Source organism: Danio rerio, chromosome 25 (assembly GCF_052040795.2).
Source record: "Danio rerio strain M-AB ecotype USA chromosome 25, GRCz13ab, whole genome shotgun sequence".
In the NCBI taxonomy this organism is placed as follows: Eukaryota; Metazoa; Chordata; class Actinopteri; order Cypriniformes; family Danionidae; genus Danio; species Danio rerio.
The window spans coordinates 11,310,536-11,325,497 of record NC_141045.1 but is presented as its reverse complement, the minus strand read 5'-3'; positions in this window follow the sequence as shown (position 1 = coordinate 11,325,497).

Below are 14,962 nucleotides of genomic sequence, written 5' to 3'. Positions count from 1 at the left end.
CAAAGCAAAGATGCAAATAGACTTCCTGCGGATGAGGCGAATGATGTGCCGCGAATTAAGAGTTTCGCACATTTGACGCAAATCGCTTGTGTACAAAAAACAGAACTTTAGCAGACATTCGTGCCACGTTAACCAATCAGGAACGTTAACCAATTGTGGGAGCGTGATTATGACGTATCGCCTGTAGTTGGTGTCCTGGCGAAAAATCCTCCTGCGCACACCTCTGAAAGGATCTAGCGTACTGACTCAGACACAACTCCAAACGAATCAACGCTGTTTTTCAGCCTTCATAAAGCACATAAACACAGTTATTTTCTCAATAAAATCGATGTTAGCCATTTAGCAACGCAGCTAGAGTCACCGGGCAGACAGAAGCTAGTAAACTCAAATGTTAACGCATCTATTTATGTGTGAATAGCGCGGTTTATCCGCATGTTCCGCATCTGGTGTGAACACAGCATAACATCTAACATCTCCTCCGGAAGATGATGCATTAGGACCCACACAGACCACAGGTTGAGCACCCGCTGCTGGCCTCAATAACACCACTTCCAACAGCAGCCTAATGTAATGCTTTTTGTCAAGTTAGGATGTTTTTTACCACCTTCCTATTTGTAGTTAAGATAAAATGATCGTGCCCTACCTGAAATTACTATGGTTACCAAAACAGATAAATGTTTTAAAGTTAGTATATTTCCGTAATACGCTCCTTAGTTCACAATCATGGACTATTCAATGGCAAAAAGACACAGTAACATCAACACTATACTTCAAGTATTAACCTATCGCTCGATGCACTTGAGCGAAAACAATTTATCCTTCTAGAAGTGTCCTTGAGATTTCAAGAGTAAGATCTCAAAGCAGTGTTTACACCACCTTAGATGTTAAATTGCCATTTTTCTTAAAGACCACAAAGTTTTTCAGCTGACGTTAAGTTATTCTCTCTCATCTATTATCGCCTTGACACATGCATGAATAAAGCATTTACAGTAACTCAAGTGAAAAGCACCTTTATTATCCTGCCACCTATAATTTTATGACGTGTCAGAAAAAAATGTAAACATCGCCAATTGGGTCCTGCGAGCCATGTTCGCATTCCTTAAAGGGTGGCGGCAATACACACGATGAGCCGTTTTGGAGAAAAGTGCAGCTGAATTAGAAGTTGACCGTTTGACCTTCACATAACCCTGCTGACATCACATTACTCTGATGCTTCACAGATGCTAGTGACAGGTGCACGTTCCCAAAACACACACTTAAAGACTCATCGTTTTGATTTGATCTGGAAATGTAGAGCTCAGGGTCATGCAAGGACATAGCTAAATCAAACAGATGTGCTGTGTCTTCGATTCTGTTTATATGTTTGATTTAATTTAGCTACATTAGTCTCTCCATGACCATCCATTTATATGTAAAATTATTTTAGATTTTAATAGTAAATTAATTTTATGTCTGTATTTATAAAAAATACATCAAATAAAATGTATAATACAAATAAAATGAATAATTGTGTTAATTTTGATGTATTTATAAAACAAATACAGAATAACAGCACATACAATTAATATAATATAACATTAAACAACATCAAAAGTTGCATGCAGATATAAAACATTTACATAATACAGATTGTGTACTATATATATATATATATATATATATATATATATATATATATATATATATATATATATAGCTTAAAATAAAGCTAAAGCTAAAATGTTAACTAATTAAAATCATACAATATTACAGTTAGTTTACATATTTCATTTATTTCAACCTGATTAACCGACACAGGGCTCGAAATTAACTTTTTTACCTGGTAGCGCCGGTGCTCCCAACTTAAAATATTTAGAAGCACCAGAAAAAATTTAGAAGCATCCACAAAAAATAAATGAGCATCATAGCAAATTTTATATTAAGGGGTTTAGTGTATTTGAAAACAACATCAATTAGGACTAACAAAAACCAGAAACAACTATCTAACTAATGCCGAGATGACTTAAGGATATTTGTGTGCAATAATTCCAAAATGTATGTCTAATAAATCTAAAATATTAATGATGATGATGATGACAATAACAATAACAATGAATTACATTTCTCATTTTTGTTCTGCCTTGAATGTGCTTGAATGTGAGTTATCTGCTAAAAAAATCTGTTACTTTATGAAAAAAAAATGTCTGGTTTGCATCAAACTAAAATGAAGCATAGCAGTAACAAATATTTAATATGCGCTATTGTTTTTATATGTATGTCAATTTAATAAATAATTTTTCTGCTACAAAACAAACAAAATATTAAAATGCATCATTTAATTCAAAGCTGAAAACTGCAGAATTGTTTTTTTAGTTACTAACTAAATAATAATATACATCTTAAAAAAGAATGGATAAAATAAAGAAATAAAAGTCTCACCTCTATTACTCATTAAAGTTTTTGGTTTGTGTTATTTTAAATGCTCAGTCTCGTTATGCTCTGATTTTCATTTTTCTGTGTTTGTGGAATAAAGCAGGCGAGTCAGCCGACCCAATATGTAAGCAGGCAGAGCAGGATTTTCATGATGACCACCGGCGCAATACCGCTCTTTGTTACGAGGCGCAGATTCAGTTTAAACTCGAGGCGAGCTTCTTTGGCGATGACGTGTACAGTGTTAGATTTCACATTTAGCGGACATTTGCGCTGAACACGCGGTGAATGCAACGCATCGAGATTCAGGCACCTTCTCTGAAAACACTTTGACGGATCAACATTCACTACATGTCATGATCGCTGTCATCTGCGCCGTTACGTTATAACTTTTACTTTTCACTCTTCAGCTGTTTGCATTTCCCGTGGTAACAAAAGCTCTCTGTCATCTGACTGTGGAAAGCCTAGAGTGATTGACAGCTAATATTAACCTATATAGCAGCAGGGAAGAGCGATTCAGTACGTTTTTAGAAAAAATCTAAACAGGTCGCACTACAACCATTATATGACGTAGCAAAATATATTATGAGGTCGCATAAATTAAATTTCGTTGTTTTAAAAGTAACTTCAAAGTAAAGTAATTAGTAATCTGATTATTTTTTACATTAAGTAATTAGTAATGTAATCAGATTACAGTTTTCGAGTAGTAGTCAGTAATTTGTAATCTATTACTGTTTTTAAGTAACTTACCTAACACTGCTCACCAGTGTTAGTCAAAAGATAGCGGAGGCGGAAACATGAATCAGAAAAGTAAAAGACCGCGTTCAAAATGTAGATGGGTGATGAGCCAAATAATAATAGTGACAAGAAAATACAATGCTCTGCCAAGATGGGAGGCCATGACGGGAAAATATAAGGGGAGTAAAGCAAATTCACAGACATACCATAAAAACAGACTGCCTATCTGCCCATTATTATGTGATTGACAAAGACAGTGTTCTCTGGTTCTATTGTAGTGTGCACTCAAATTGAGAATCAATATTGAACCAATAATTCTATGATAATGCCAATATGTTAACTTTTCCACATTTCATACCGCTTCACCATCTGCTGCTCTTTTATTTCTTCCGACTGTCCGGCTTGCTGAAGTTGATCCTGACCTCTAAGTGAACCCCACCTGTGCTCGACCTGCCGATAAACCTTTCCTCCCTTCCCAGGGCTTGTAGGCTTTAAAACACATCCCACTTTCCGGAGAGATTAAGCTGCCCGACTGAATGTTGGTATAACCTGATAATGGAACAAGCTTTCATTTCGGTGACACTTTCGTACCTCTCTCATCTCGTGCTCTTTCTGTCTATCTGTATCTCTTAGCTCTTCAGCTTTCTTGCTGCTCAACGTGACGCTTAGCACGGGCAGAATGGGACAAGAAACGGCTGCCATTATTGCAGCTGAGTGCCATCCATCCTGCTGAGAATCCCTGGGCCAGAGATCAATAGACACTGGCTGAGAGATGGAGAACAGAAGAGAAGAATCAGTAAGAGTGAGACTCAGAGAAATGAAGGTATGTTTGCAGAAGGAATATTACCTTAGGATTAGAGCTGCAGCACCAATTCTGGATGAACCGAAAATCACATTTTATGGTTTCAATTTGAGATCACGACTGATTATCATTCTGAACAGACGACTAGAAAATGAACAAGTAATTTATTAGAGGTTTTGACATTTTTTGAGATCTTGCAACCTATTTTGTAAATTGTTTTTTTCAAAAATATCATACAAACTATAATATTTGTCTCTGATATTCATTGTGGCGCAACTGTGCTGTGAGGTTCCAGCCTGATCTCACGAGAAAACGTAAGTATTTTACGTTTTGCCAGTTTAGTGGCTAATTCGTATGAATTCGTACGAGTTCAGTCGTACGAAATGGTACGATTTTAAAAAGGAAGCGTGGCACCTGACCCCACCCCTAACCCCAACCGTCATTGGGGGATAAGCAAATCGTACTAAATTGTACTAATTAGATCGTACGAATTCATACGAATTAGCCACTAAATGAAAAAGTTACGAATTGCCGTGAGATTTTGTTGAGGTTCCCAAGTTTGAGTTTAGACTTACAAACATTTCTTGATCCCTTCCCACACTCTCTCCAACTTTGATTCCTGTCAAAATATAGCCAGGAAATTAAGTATTGAACTCGTCATCATTTTTCTCAGAAAACATATTTCTAAACGTGATGTTGACTTGAAATTTTTACTGATAGTAACCAAAGAAATCCATAAAAAAACAATGTGTAATAAAAGAAAATCACACAGGGAAAAAAGTATTAGACACATGAAGAAACAGAGGTGTAGAAAGGCAGTGAATGCCCAGACAGGAGCTATAATCTCTCAGTATATATTCAGCAACCCTTTGGCCTTTGTAAATTTATATATATATTTATATATATATAAATACATACAGGGCTTGATATTAACACTAGCCAACCTGCCAAATGTTTTTAAATAATTTTAGCTATGACGGGTTCAACAGACACTCCCATTAGCCACTTTGGCTTGTTGGAAATAATTTTTAAATTGTAGTTTTCTTAAAAGCAGGGTTTGACAATAAGCATGGCCCAATATTAAAAACTGGTAAAAAGCGTGTGCGCTCCCGTTTACTTGCTTGAAGCAACCGTGGCTAGAGGAAACGCAACTGGTGCGATCGGTTGTCTTTGAATTAGACTGGACCAAAAGCAATGATCGTGCACCCACAGTCCTGCTGCTTTTAAGAGCTCAAGAGTTTTTTTAAATATATCCTTTTGTTAGCAGCAGCAGTCACTGCTTTCGTTTTTTTATTATTTTTTGAACACATTATTAACAGGCCTATTAGTTAATAATGCTAACTGTGTGCGTGTGATCCTCCTTTCATTACCAGACTTTTTTTTTTTACCTGCTTACTTATGCTTATAGTTATTTTGAAATACAGTTATGTTTAATTATTATTACAGCTATATTTGACACATTTAAAATGTGTAGCAAACAAATATTTATTTATTTTTGGTGTGGTCAGAGATAAATTTGGTAAATCCTTATTTTTGAACCCTGTAAATTCCAGTGAAATAAGAACTAATTAAATATCTGTTAAAGCAATTGACAAGGCTAACCGCTTCAAACTATACCTGTTAACTACATCTTTTGTTATTCTAAAGCCTTTAATACACAGCATCTCTCATGTTTAGGGCAAATTGGATTATGTGTATGAAATGTATGAAATTTTCAAAGATAGAAGCCTTCCATGGGAGGGAATGGGAAAATATGCAAAATAACAGGAATATATGGAAATTAAAGGAAACAAACTGGGAATTTACAAAAATGTAGATGAGCCTATACCTGTGAGTGTGATTGTATGGAACTAGATCTTGTAGGATTTTCTAGGTCAAAACAACCATGTCTAATGCAGTTTCAGTTGTCTGCTGTGCTCATTCATCAGTGAAATGCACTCATATGGTTATTATAAATAATTGCAGGCTTTTATGATGTGTATGAGAATTCTTCCACAAACATTTTGGCCAGTATTGTATATGTTCAACTATTGAACTATATCTGTGAATTGGATGGGAAACACATTTTAAAAACTTTTTTTCTAGTCTGAAGCTGCGTCTGAAATCGCAAACTTCAAAACTATATAGTTAGCTAAAACCAGTATGTGAGCCGAGTAGTATGTCCAAATACATAGAATTTGAAAAACAGTATGTGAGAAGTACCCAGATGTCCTACTGCTTCCGGCGAGATTCTAAAGTTCGCTGTGAATGGATGGTATGCTATTCCATGATGCACTGTGAGAAAATTCATGAATGTGAGTGAAGCGACGCAATTGATGTAAGTTGGTCATGGGATGATGACAAAAAAGCAGATGTAGAACGTCCGAGTTCCATTCTAGGCGACGCAGTGGCGCAGTAGGTAGTGCTGTCCCCTCATAGCAAGAAGGTCACTGGTTCGAGCCTCGGCTGGGTCAGTTGGCATTTTTGTGTGGAGTTTGCATGTTCTTCCTGTGTTCGCGTGGGTTTCCTCCGGGTGCTCCTGTTTCCTTTACAGTCCAAAGACACGTGGTACAGGTGAATTGGGATAGGCTAAATTGTTCGTAGTGTATGAGTGTGAATGGGTGTGTATGAATGTTTCCCAAAGATGGGTTGCAGCTGGAAGGGCATCCGCTGCGTAAAACGTGCTGGATAAGTTGCCAGTTTATTTTGCTGTGCCGACCCCAGATTAAGAAGGGGACTAAGCCGACAAGAAAATATGAAATGAGTTCCATTCATACTACTCACATTACTACTGTATGGAACATACTTTTCTAACGCTGAGTAGTATGTTTTAATTCAAATGCAGAACCTAGTGATAGGAGATTTCAGACGCCACTCAATTCTATAGAACAGTGCCAAACATCTGTAGATGCATTTGAAAGTTTTACCTACAATTAAATCAAAGTGAAAAATTAGATTAAAAAAAAAATTTATTACTTTGCATCCATGTCAGATTACAGATGAATATTGTTAAAATCTGTACAATTTGTATTCATGTCAGGTTTGAGATTTTTTGACCGAACAAAACATTTGTTTATACATAGTGCAGTTTATATAAATTTGTCCAATTTTGTAATTTATTCCAAGAAATTCCAATACATTTCTGTAAATTCCCCATACATTCGTATACATTTCTGTAAATTCCCCATAAGTTCCCATACATTTCTGTAAATTCAGAGTAAATTTCCATACAATTCTGCAAATTCCCCATAAATTCCCATACATTTCTGTAAATTCCCCATAAATTCCCATATATTTCTGTAAATTCCCCATAAATTCCCATACATTTCAGTAAATTCTCATACATTTCTGCAAATTCCCCATAAATTATAATACATTTCTGTAAATGTTTATGCATTTCTGAGGGTTGTGTGAGTTCATCACTTCTATTTACTCTACATACTAATGAGTGCTCAAGCAGGCACTCACAGAATCTTATTTTTAAATACTCAGACGATATGGTAATTTTAAATTTGCTGAACAAACAAGTTCCTGTTTCTGTTTATTTCTCTTAAATTGATTCATTTCAAGAGTTCACACTTAGCTGATCTATTAAAAGCTTGTTTGGCATGCTGTCCCGGGAGACAGCCCGGAGCTCAAGGGATCCTTGAGCCCGGGGCTTCCTCCCGTTGGCAGAGCGAGAGGGGAACCTGAGCTTGGTGGATCTTAGAACTTCCCGGCTGCGGCAGCTAAGGGAATACAAGAGAAAAGGGGTTAGACAAGTGCTTGATTGTTGTGCATGTTGTATATCTTTGGAGGGTGGGAGGAAGTCGGAGAACCCAGGGAAATACCACACGAACACGGGAAGAATATACAAACTCCGCACAGAAACACCTACCGGCCTGGCGGGACCAGGGCCGGCAGTGTTCATGCTGTGAGGCTCACAGTGCTAACCACTGGGCCGCCGTGCCGCCCAATCAATGGTAAAGGAGGAGAATAGGGGAGGCCGCGGGGTTTCTTCCAAACGAAGATAAAATGGACTGAAAACTCTTTTATTCCAGTGTTAATCAGACTGTTGAATACTGATTGATAATGTACAGTATGTAATTCTTTTGCATGTTGGCATATTTTTTATTGTCTTTGTGTCAGAACCTGCTGAAGTGCTGTGTGAGTCCACAAAAAAAAAATTTCTTGAGGGACAATAAAGAATAAAAACAAACAACGAAAATTCTCAAGCATTTCTGAAAATTCTGAGTAAATTCTCATACATTTCTGTAAATTCAGAGTAAATTCTGATACATTTCTGCAAATTCCCTGTAAATTCCCTTACATTTCTGTAAATTCCCCATAAATTTCCATATATGTCTGTAAATTCTCTATAAATCCCCATACATTTCTTCCACTCTCTGTAAGAACATCTCCAACTTTTGAGTCTTCAGAGGTCACTGAAAACACACTTATTTTCTTTAGCTTTTAATCATGTGTTGTGAGTTTTTGTACTTTGGTTCCTTGTATGTTTGCATGTATTATGTGTTTTTATGTACCCACTTTGGTACCCATTATGGTTGGTTGAAAGTGCTTAAGAGTACATTTCTGCAAATTCCCTGGTAAATAATTTCCTGTGAAGGATTAATAATACTTATTATAAATCCTTACATTTAAATATTACTTTTCTGGACGCTCAAAGCACTTTACACATTTTTTGGGGGGAATCTCCTCATCCATCATCAGTGTGTAGAGTCCACCTGGATGATGCGATGGCAGTCATATTGCACCAAAATGCACACCACACACCAGCTGATTAGTGGAGAGGAGACAGTGTATGAATGATTAAGCCAATTATGATATGGGATGGTTAGGAGGCCTTGATGTCTAGTGGACAAATTTTGCCAGGATACCAGGGTTAAACCCCTACTTTTTTTCAAAGGACTTCATGGGATTTTTAATGAGCACAGAGAGTCAGGGCCTCGGTTTAATGTCTCATCCAAAAGACAGCGTTCACTCAGCACTAGATATAAGTTCCCATCTAAATACTGGGGCATTAGGACCCACACAGACCTCAGCTTGACCACTCCCTGCTGGCCTCACTAACACCACTTTTGGCATCAACCTAGCTTTCCCATGTGGTCTCCCATCCAGGTACTGACCGGGTGCAGTCCTGCTTAGCTTCAGAGGTAGTGGGACCATGTGAGAGTTGCAAAGAGATAGCTGCCAGAAATTTTCCAGAGATTAAAAATTTCCAAAACTTCCCTGATGAAATTCTTATTGAAACTTTCCTGGAAATTTACCAACATTTTTCTCTGCCTTTGCAACCCTATTTATGCATTGATAAATCATACACACTGAACTGCCCTATCTAATTGGATTCATGTAGTATATTGTATATATGGTTCTGTACTATACTAGATTTCTATTCTGAATGTCAAAAATGATGTGAAGCGAGCGAAAAAAAAGAAAGACAAGGATGGAGAAAGACAGATAAAATACGACATCTCACAGTAAGACCTGGCTTTGTTTCCTAAACAAGCCCTACTGAGGTGTAGCAGCTCATTGGTGAATAATTACCCGTTAAACACACATTTATCATTACTGAATATGCGGCTGGTCGGAGTGTTTGTGGCTCAGTGGCTCTGATCCAGTTCCTGTGGCTGTAATACTCAGGGAGAGTTTTTCAAATGAGTGTCATTACTGTAAATGATTATGTTTACCCCCTTTTGAGGCGTACGAGGCAGCTGCTTGTTCTGAAGAAGCATTTTTACTGTCGTTTCACTGTGGACCAGAGAGGGTTTCACAGACTTTGCCTTCAAAAAGAATCAGTGGCACGGATGTTCTTTGATATCGCCTGATTCGACTCGGGTGAATAAATTTTCCATTAGATTCAAATCTCTAGATGAAGTCAGATTTGTTGGAAGAGTTCTGAGCGATATCTTCGTAAAGTAGAAGCATAGAGAGTTGTTAATGATCTTACAGAAGATTCAGACTGTTCCCAGGGTTTTAAATTTCTATTTTACAACATACAAAAAATGCCTTTTTTCCTTGCAAGGTTTGATTCTGAGAAAATTTGTTCTAGGAGATGCTAAACTTATATTTTGTTTATGACATAGAATAAATGTAAAAAAATAATAATAAATAAATACATAATGAAATAAACAAATAAATACAAATTAGGGCTCGAAATTATGACCATTTTGGTCGCATATGCCTATTTGACCTCAAAACACATTTGGGAGCATTTGTGCGAGTTCATAAAATTGTTGCCATGCAACCAGTTTTCATTGTAAAATGTTCACCGCATGCGCAGATTTAGGAGACAATTAAGCAGAATGCATCTTTGCACCTGTAAACGCCAAACGTAGCGCTCAGGAATAGTTTAACACAGTTGGCATGTCAACTTGCTGCAGTAAACAAAGCCTAAAATGCTTGCCCCGCCTTCAAGCTCTTCTGATTGGCCCACTGCCCTTGAATTGAATGTGAATGGATTGGTTAATATCATAGATATATACACTAGATATCGCATACAGGTCTTGAGCATGCTCAATAGCGCCACCTCATTTGTACAGTGCTCCCAGGACTACAGTCATTTAGCCGCAAAGCCGATGTGAAGATGCTGGACTTTAGCACTGTGTACAAGTGTAGTAACGAGCAAACAAAGAAAACAAAGCACAAAGGCAGAACATTTCATAGGTAAGATTTCATTTTTTTTTTACATTTTTGTATGTTACCATCTTTTATGCTAAACAAGTATTGAGGATAAAAAAGTCCTTTACTGCACTGACCATAAGGCAAAGCAGCAGCAACTCTAACTACATACTAGGCTTATGCTAGTCTTGCTGAATAAAATAAGCAAACAGTGTAAATAAAAAATGACAACAAGGTGCTGTGGTGCCAGAAACGTTCATAACAGAGATTCATTCATAAACGAATCACTCCCTCTATTAGAATGAAAACTGAAAGCGGGAGAGGGTGTGTGTTTCAGGACACGTATTAGATTAGGTAGGGAGGATAATACATTTCCATGCACACAAACACCCGCTCTTTGTCGGCAATGCCCGTGCGATCCCTTATCCATTAATGTTAAAAAGTGATTTAAAATGATAATTTTCTGAATTTGAAAAATATTTGCATAATGACCACCGGGAAAACTACTGATCATAGATATATGTATTTATGTGTAAAAATCTGTGGTTCTGGATGCCCAGTCCTTCACTGCACCTTGTTCTTACATTTATTTCAAAGGAGTGCTACACTGTATAAAATGGTAGCTCTATTGATGTATTTCTTCCAATAGGCAACAACAGTGTTGGCGACATTTAATTAAAATATCTATGTTAATATTAGCTGTCAATCACTCAGTCAGTGCCTTCCTTCAGATAACAGGAGCTACAGCCGCGAAAATATAAGGTCTGGATATGAGAGAATTAAAGTAACACTGACAGATTTAGTTTTAGAAACCACCTAAAGTTACAAATAACAGCTCCCCATTTACACTTTTCGAAGAGTGGATAAAGGATTTTCAGTGGGAGAAAGCACACTACGAAAACTACAGCTAATCACTGTAAAGCCTGAGGGATAGAGTTTCCATTGTCTCAGCCATGGAATAAATACATCACAGTTCATTAGTCACAGTTGTGACTAATTGTTAGAATTATAATGTTATAGCTTACAGCCAGTGGTATGAACTCACAATTATTACACAATAACAAACGAAAAAAACTCTGAAGGAGTTATTGCAAACTGAACCCGAAATTTTTGTCCATAATTTTCGCACATTAAAAAATAAATTTGACCTCATGCTGTGTCAATCATATTGCTGAAACCTGTCATAAAAAAATTAAATCAAATTGAATTAGATTTGTAGCTTTTTGCATCCGAAAAAGCGTTTTAAAAGTGACAGTTTAGAGCCACCGTACAAGCAAAAAGCTAAATACAGAATGTTGTCATTTGAGCTACACATAACTTGATGATGAACATAGTGCATAAAATAATGACAGAATGTGGAGGACAGTTGAGAACCTCTATGCTGAATTCAATAGCTATGTTTCCATCCAAAAATGTGAATTAACTTTATGAGCAAAAATCGGATTATCCGTCAGTTAGTCAGTCAGGAAGTCATTCAGTCAGTCAAACAGTCGACCAACAGCGGCCTCTGGTGGGTTTACGCAAGAACAGCTGGCACGAATGGCACTCGCAAGATAAATTTTACACAGCGGGCTCTGGTGGATTTGTGAATACAAAAACTGCAAAAAATGTACCTCCTGGAACGTATTTCGCGGTCTCCAGAAATGTATATAGAGATATGTTTTCAGAATGAGCCTGGGTTGCCTTAACTCTAACCTAATCCTAACCCTAAAGGTCTTTGCTCACTAAAGTCTGACATTTTTGTATGCGTTTTTTTCGTATTCATATGAGGAAAATTCATTATGTAAACAAACCTTGCACATTGAAAAAGAACAAAAAAAATCACAGGGGGGCTAATCAGTATGACATTTTGACTGTTGTATTAATTGCATTTACAAATACCTCATTAGTTTCCCACGTGGGGCAGCTGGAACCAATCTGGAAATGTACAGCATTTCTTAAAGTTGCAGCGTACTGTAAAATAGACATTGAGGATACAGCGCTGACAAGAAAGGAGACAATCTCCTTCATGGGCTTTTTGAGAAGCATGTGACATCAACCGCTCCGTCTCTAAGGACAATATCGACCCAACGCTGCATTTCCTGGGCCTGCCTCACCGGTATGTCTGTTTTCATATTTTTTTTCTCCCTCACTGCACGGATGCACTTAATTGCATAGAGTGACAGGGTGAAAGACACGTAGATGAGGGATAGAGGAGGAGAACGAAGACATCAAGCATGAATTCGCTGACATCGCAGAAGCGTTTGGCCGCTGATGGGGCACTGCGAGATTTGTTGATGGCACCGTGAACTTCAAATCGCTCTCGCTTTTTGTGTCCTCTGTGCATCACTACATGACTTGTGCAGGAGACGGTGTGATATCTTATTTTGCAGATGAATAACCAGGTAAATCATATTTTGCATCAGCAACTTGTTTTGGTGGCTTTTCGTATCGCATTACTTCATTTTTGAGGAAAAAATAAAGTGGCAGGTCAATGGTACCTAAAATGGTACACTGACTGCACAAATTATGTTTTCAGTACAAGTTAGTGAAGTTACACTTTTGGCAAATTAATGGCTAATTCAAGATGTCTGCAGTGTGGGAGTTTTTCCACTGTGGAATAAAAAGACTTCTAGATCTAAAAAATTAAATAGTTTTAAAATAAAACCAGTTTTCTATTAGAGGAGAGTAGGGATGCAACACTTTTTGCATTTCCTTCAGTTTCCAGTTTTGCGAAAATATATGTGTACACATGATAATACATGCAGAAGTGATGTTCTGTAAACAAATTTCAGGAGGAGCATGTGCAGAAGTTTCAGTATCGAATACGTCATTGACAATTATTTTATTATCAAATCAGTTCTTGAACAAACCCCTATATATACCAAAGCGGTTTTACCTTCAGCATCTCACGACTTTAGCGTCTCTCCACCACCCTGACACCTCACCTCTTAAGCATTACATTCCCGGGGGGAGCGTTCTGGGGCTGGGCTAGATACTTCGCTCGAATCCCAACTCCTCTTTGTTTCCTGATAAGGGGAATAACTCGAGTTGGGGTCTCTCCCCCAGCTCAGAGCCCTCTACCCGGACAGCACGCCAAATATGCCTTATACTTAAACGACTGCAAGTGTGAACTTGTGAATTTAAACTCAGTCAAATTTTCCACCTGTCCCCAAGCAGGGGGACGGTTGCAACATTCATTAAAATGTAATATTAAAACAATTATAAAACATCATGTTGTTGTTTTTTTTCTTTTCTTTTGTTTTTTGGTAAACAGACTAAATGTAAATCTGTTAAATTATTAAATGTATTAAATTGGCCATATAAATACAGGGTATTAAAAGAACAAGCAACAACCAATTATCAGGCCTAAAAAACTGAACAAATTTTTTTTTTTTTTTACTGAAAATCTAGACTGAACCTTTACTTTACTTTAAAAATTACTTCATTGAACTTTGAAATTAATCAATCAAATAATTCATTTTTTTCTAATTCAATAACATTAAAACTGTGATAAAATTAAAATTGGTTAATATGGCAAGCTTTTAAATGAATTTTGTAATTAGGGCATGTTACAACTGTCCCAACCCTGATTAAACTGTCTATGATATGGAAATACAACAGCATTCATGCTAGATGGTTATACTTATTTAAAGCCAAGAAAACAGTCATTTAAATCATACCAATGAATAATGTAAAAAAAAATAAAAATAAAATAAAAAAACAGATGTTTTACAAATTTTCTGAACATTGAAAAAATGATCTAAAATGACTCAAAACCTTAAAATGAGTTTTACAGTATCTGGAAAGTATTCATAGCACTTCACTTTTTCCACATTTTCCACATTTTGTTATCTTACAACCTTATTCCAAAATGGATGAAATAATTTTTTTCCTCAAAAAAAAAAAAAAAAGAAATTGTTGCAAATTTATTAAAAATAAAAAGCTGAAAAATCACATGCACATAAGTATTCACAGCCTTTGCTCAATACTTTGTTGATGCACTTTTGGCAGCAATTACAGCCTCAAGTCTTTTTGAATAATGCCACAAGCTTGCTTATTGCTCTTTGCAGTGGCTTCCGTCTGGCCACTCTACCATTCAGGCCTGATTGGTGGATTTCTGCACAGATGGTTTTCCTTCTGAAAGGCTCTCTTCTTTCCACAGAAGAATGCTGGAGCTCAGACGGAGTGACTATCGGCTTATTGATCACCTCCCTGACTAAGGCCCTTCTCCTGCGATCACTCAGCTTAGATAGCCAGCCAGCTCTAGGAAGAGTCCTGGTGGTTCCAAACATCTTTCACTTCTGGATGATGGAGGCCACTGTGCTCTTTGGAACTTTCATGACAGCAAAAATTATTCTGTAACCTTTCCCAGCCTTGTGCCTCAAGACAATCTTGTCTCGGAGGTCTACAGACAATTCCTTTGTCTTCATGCTT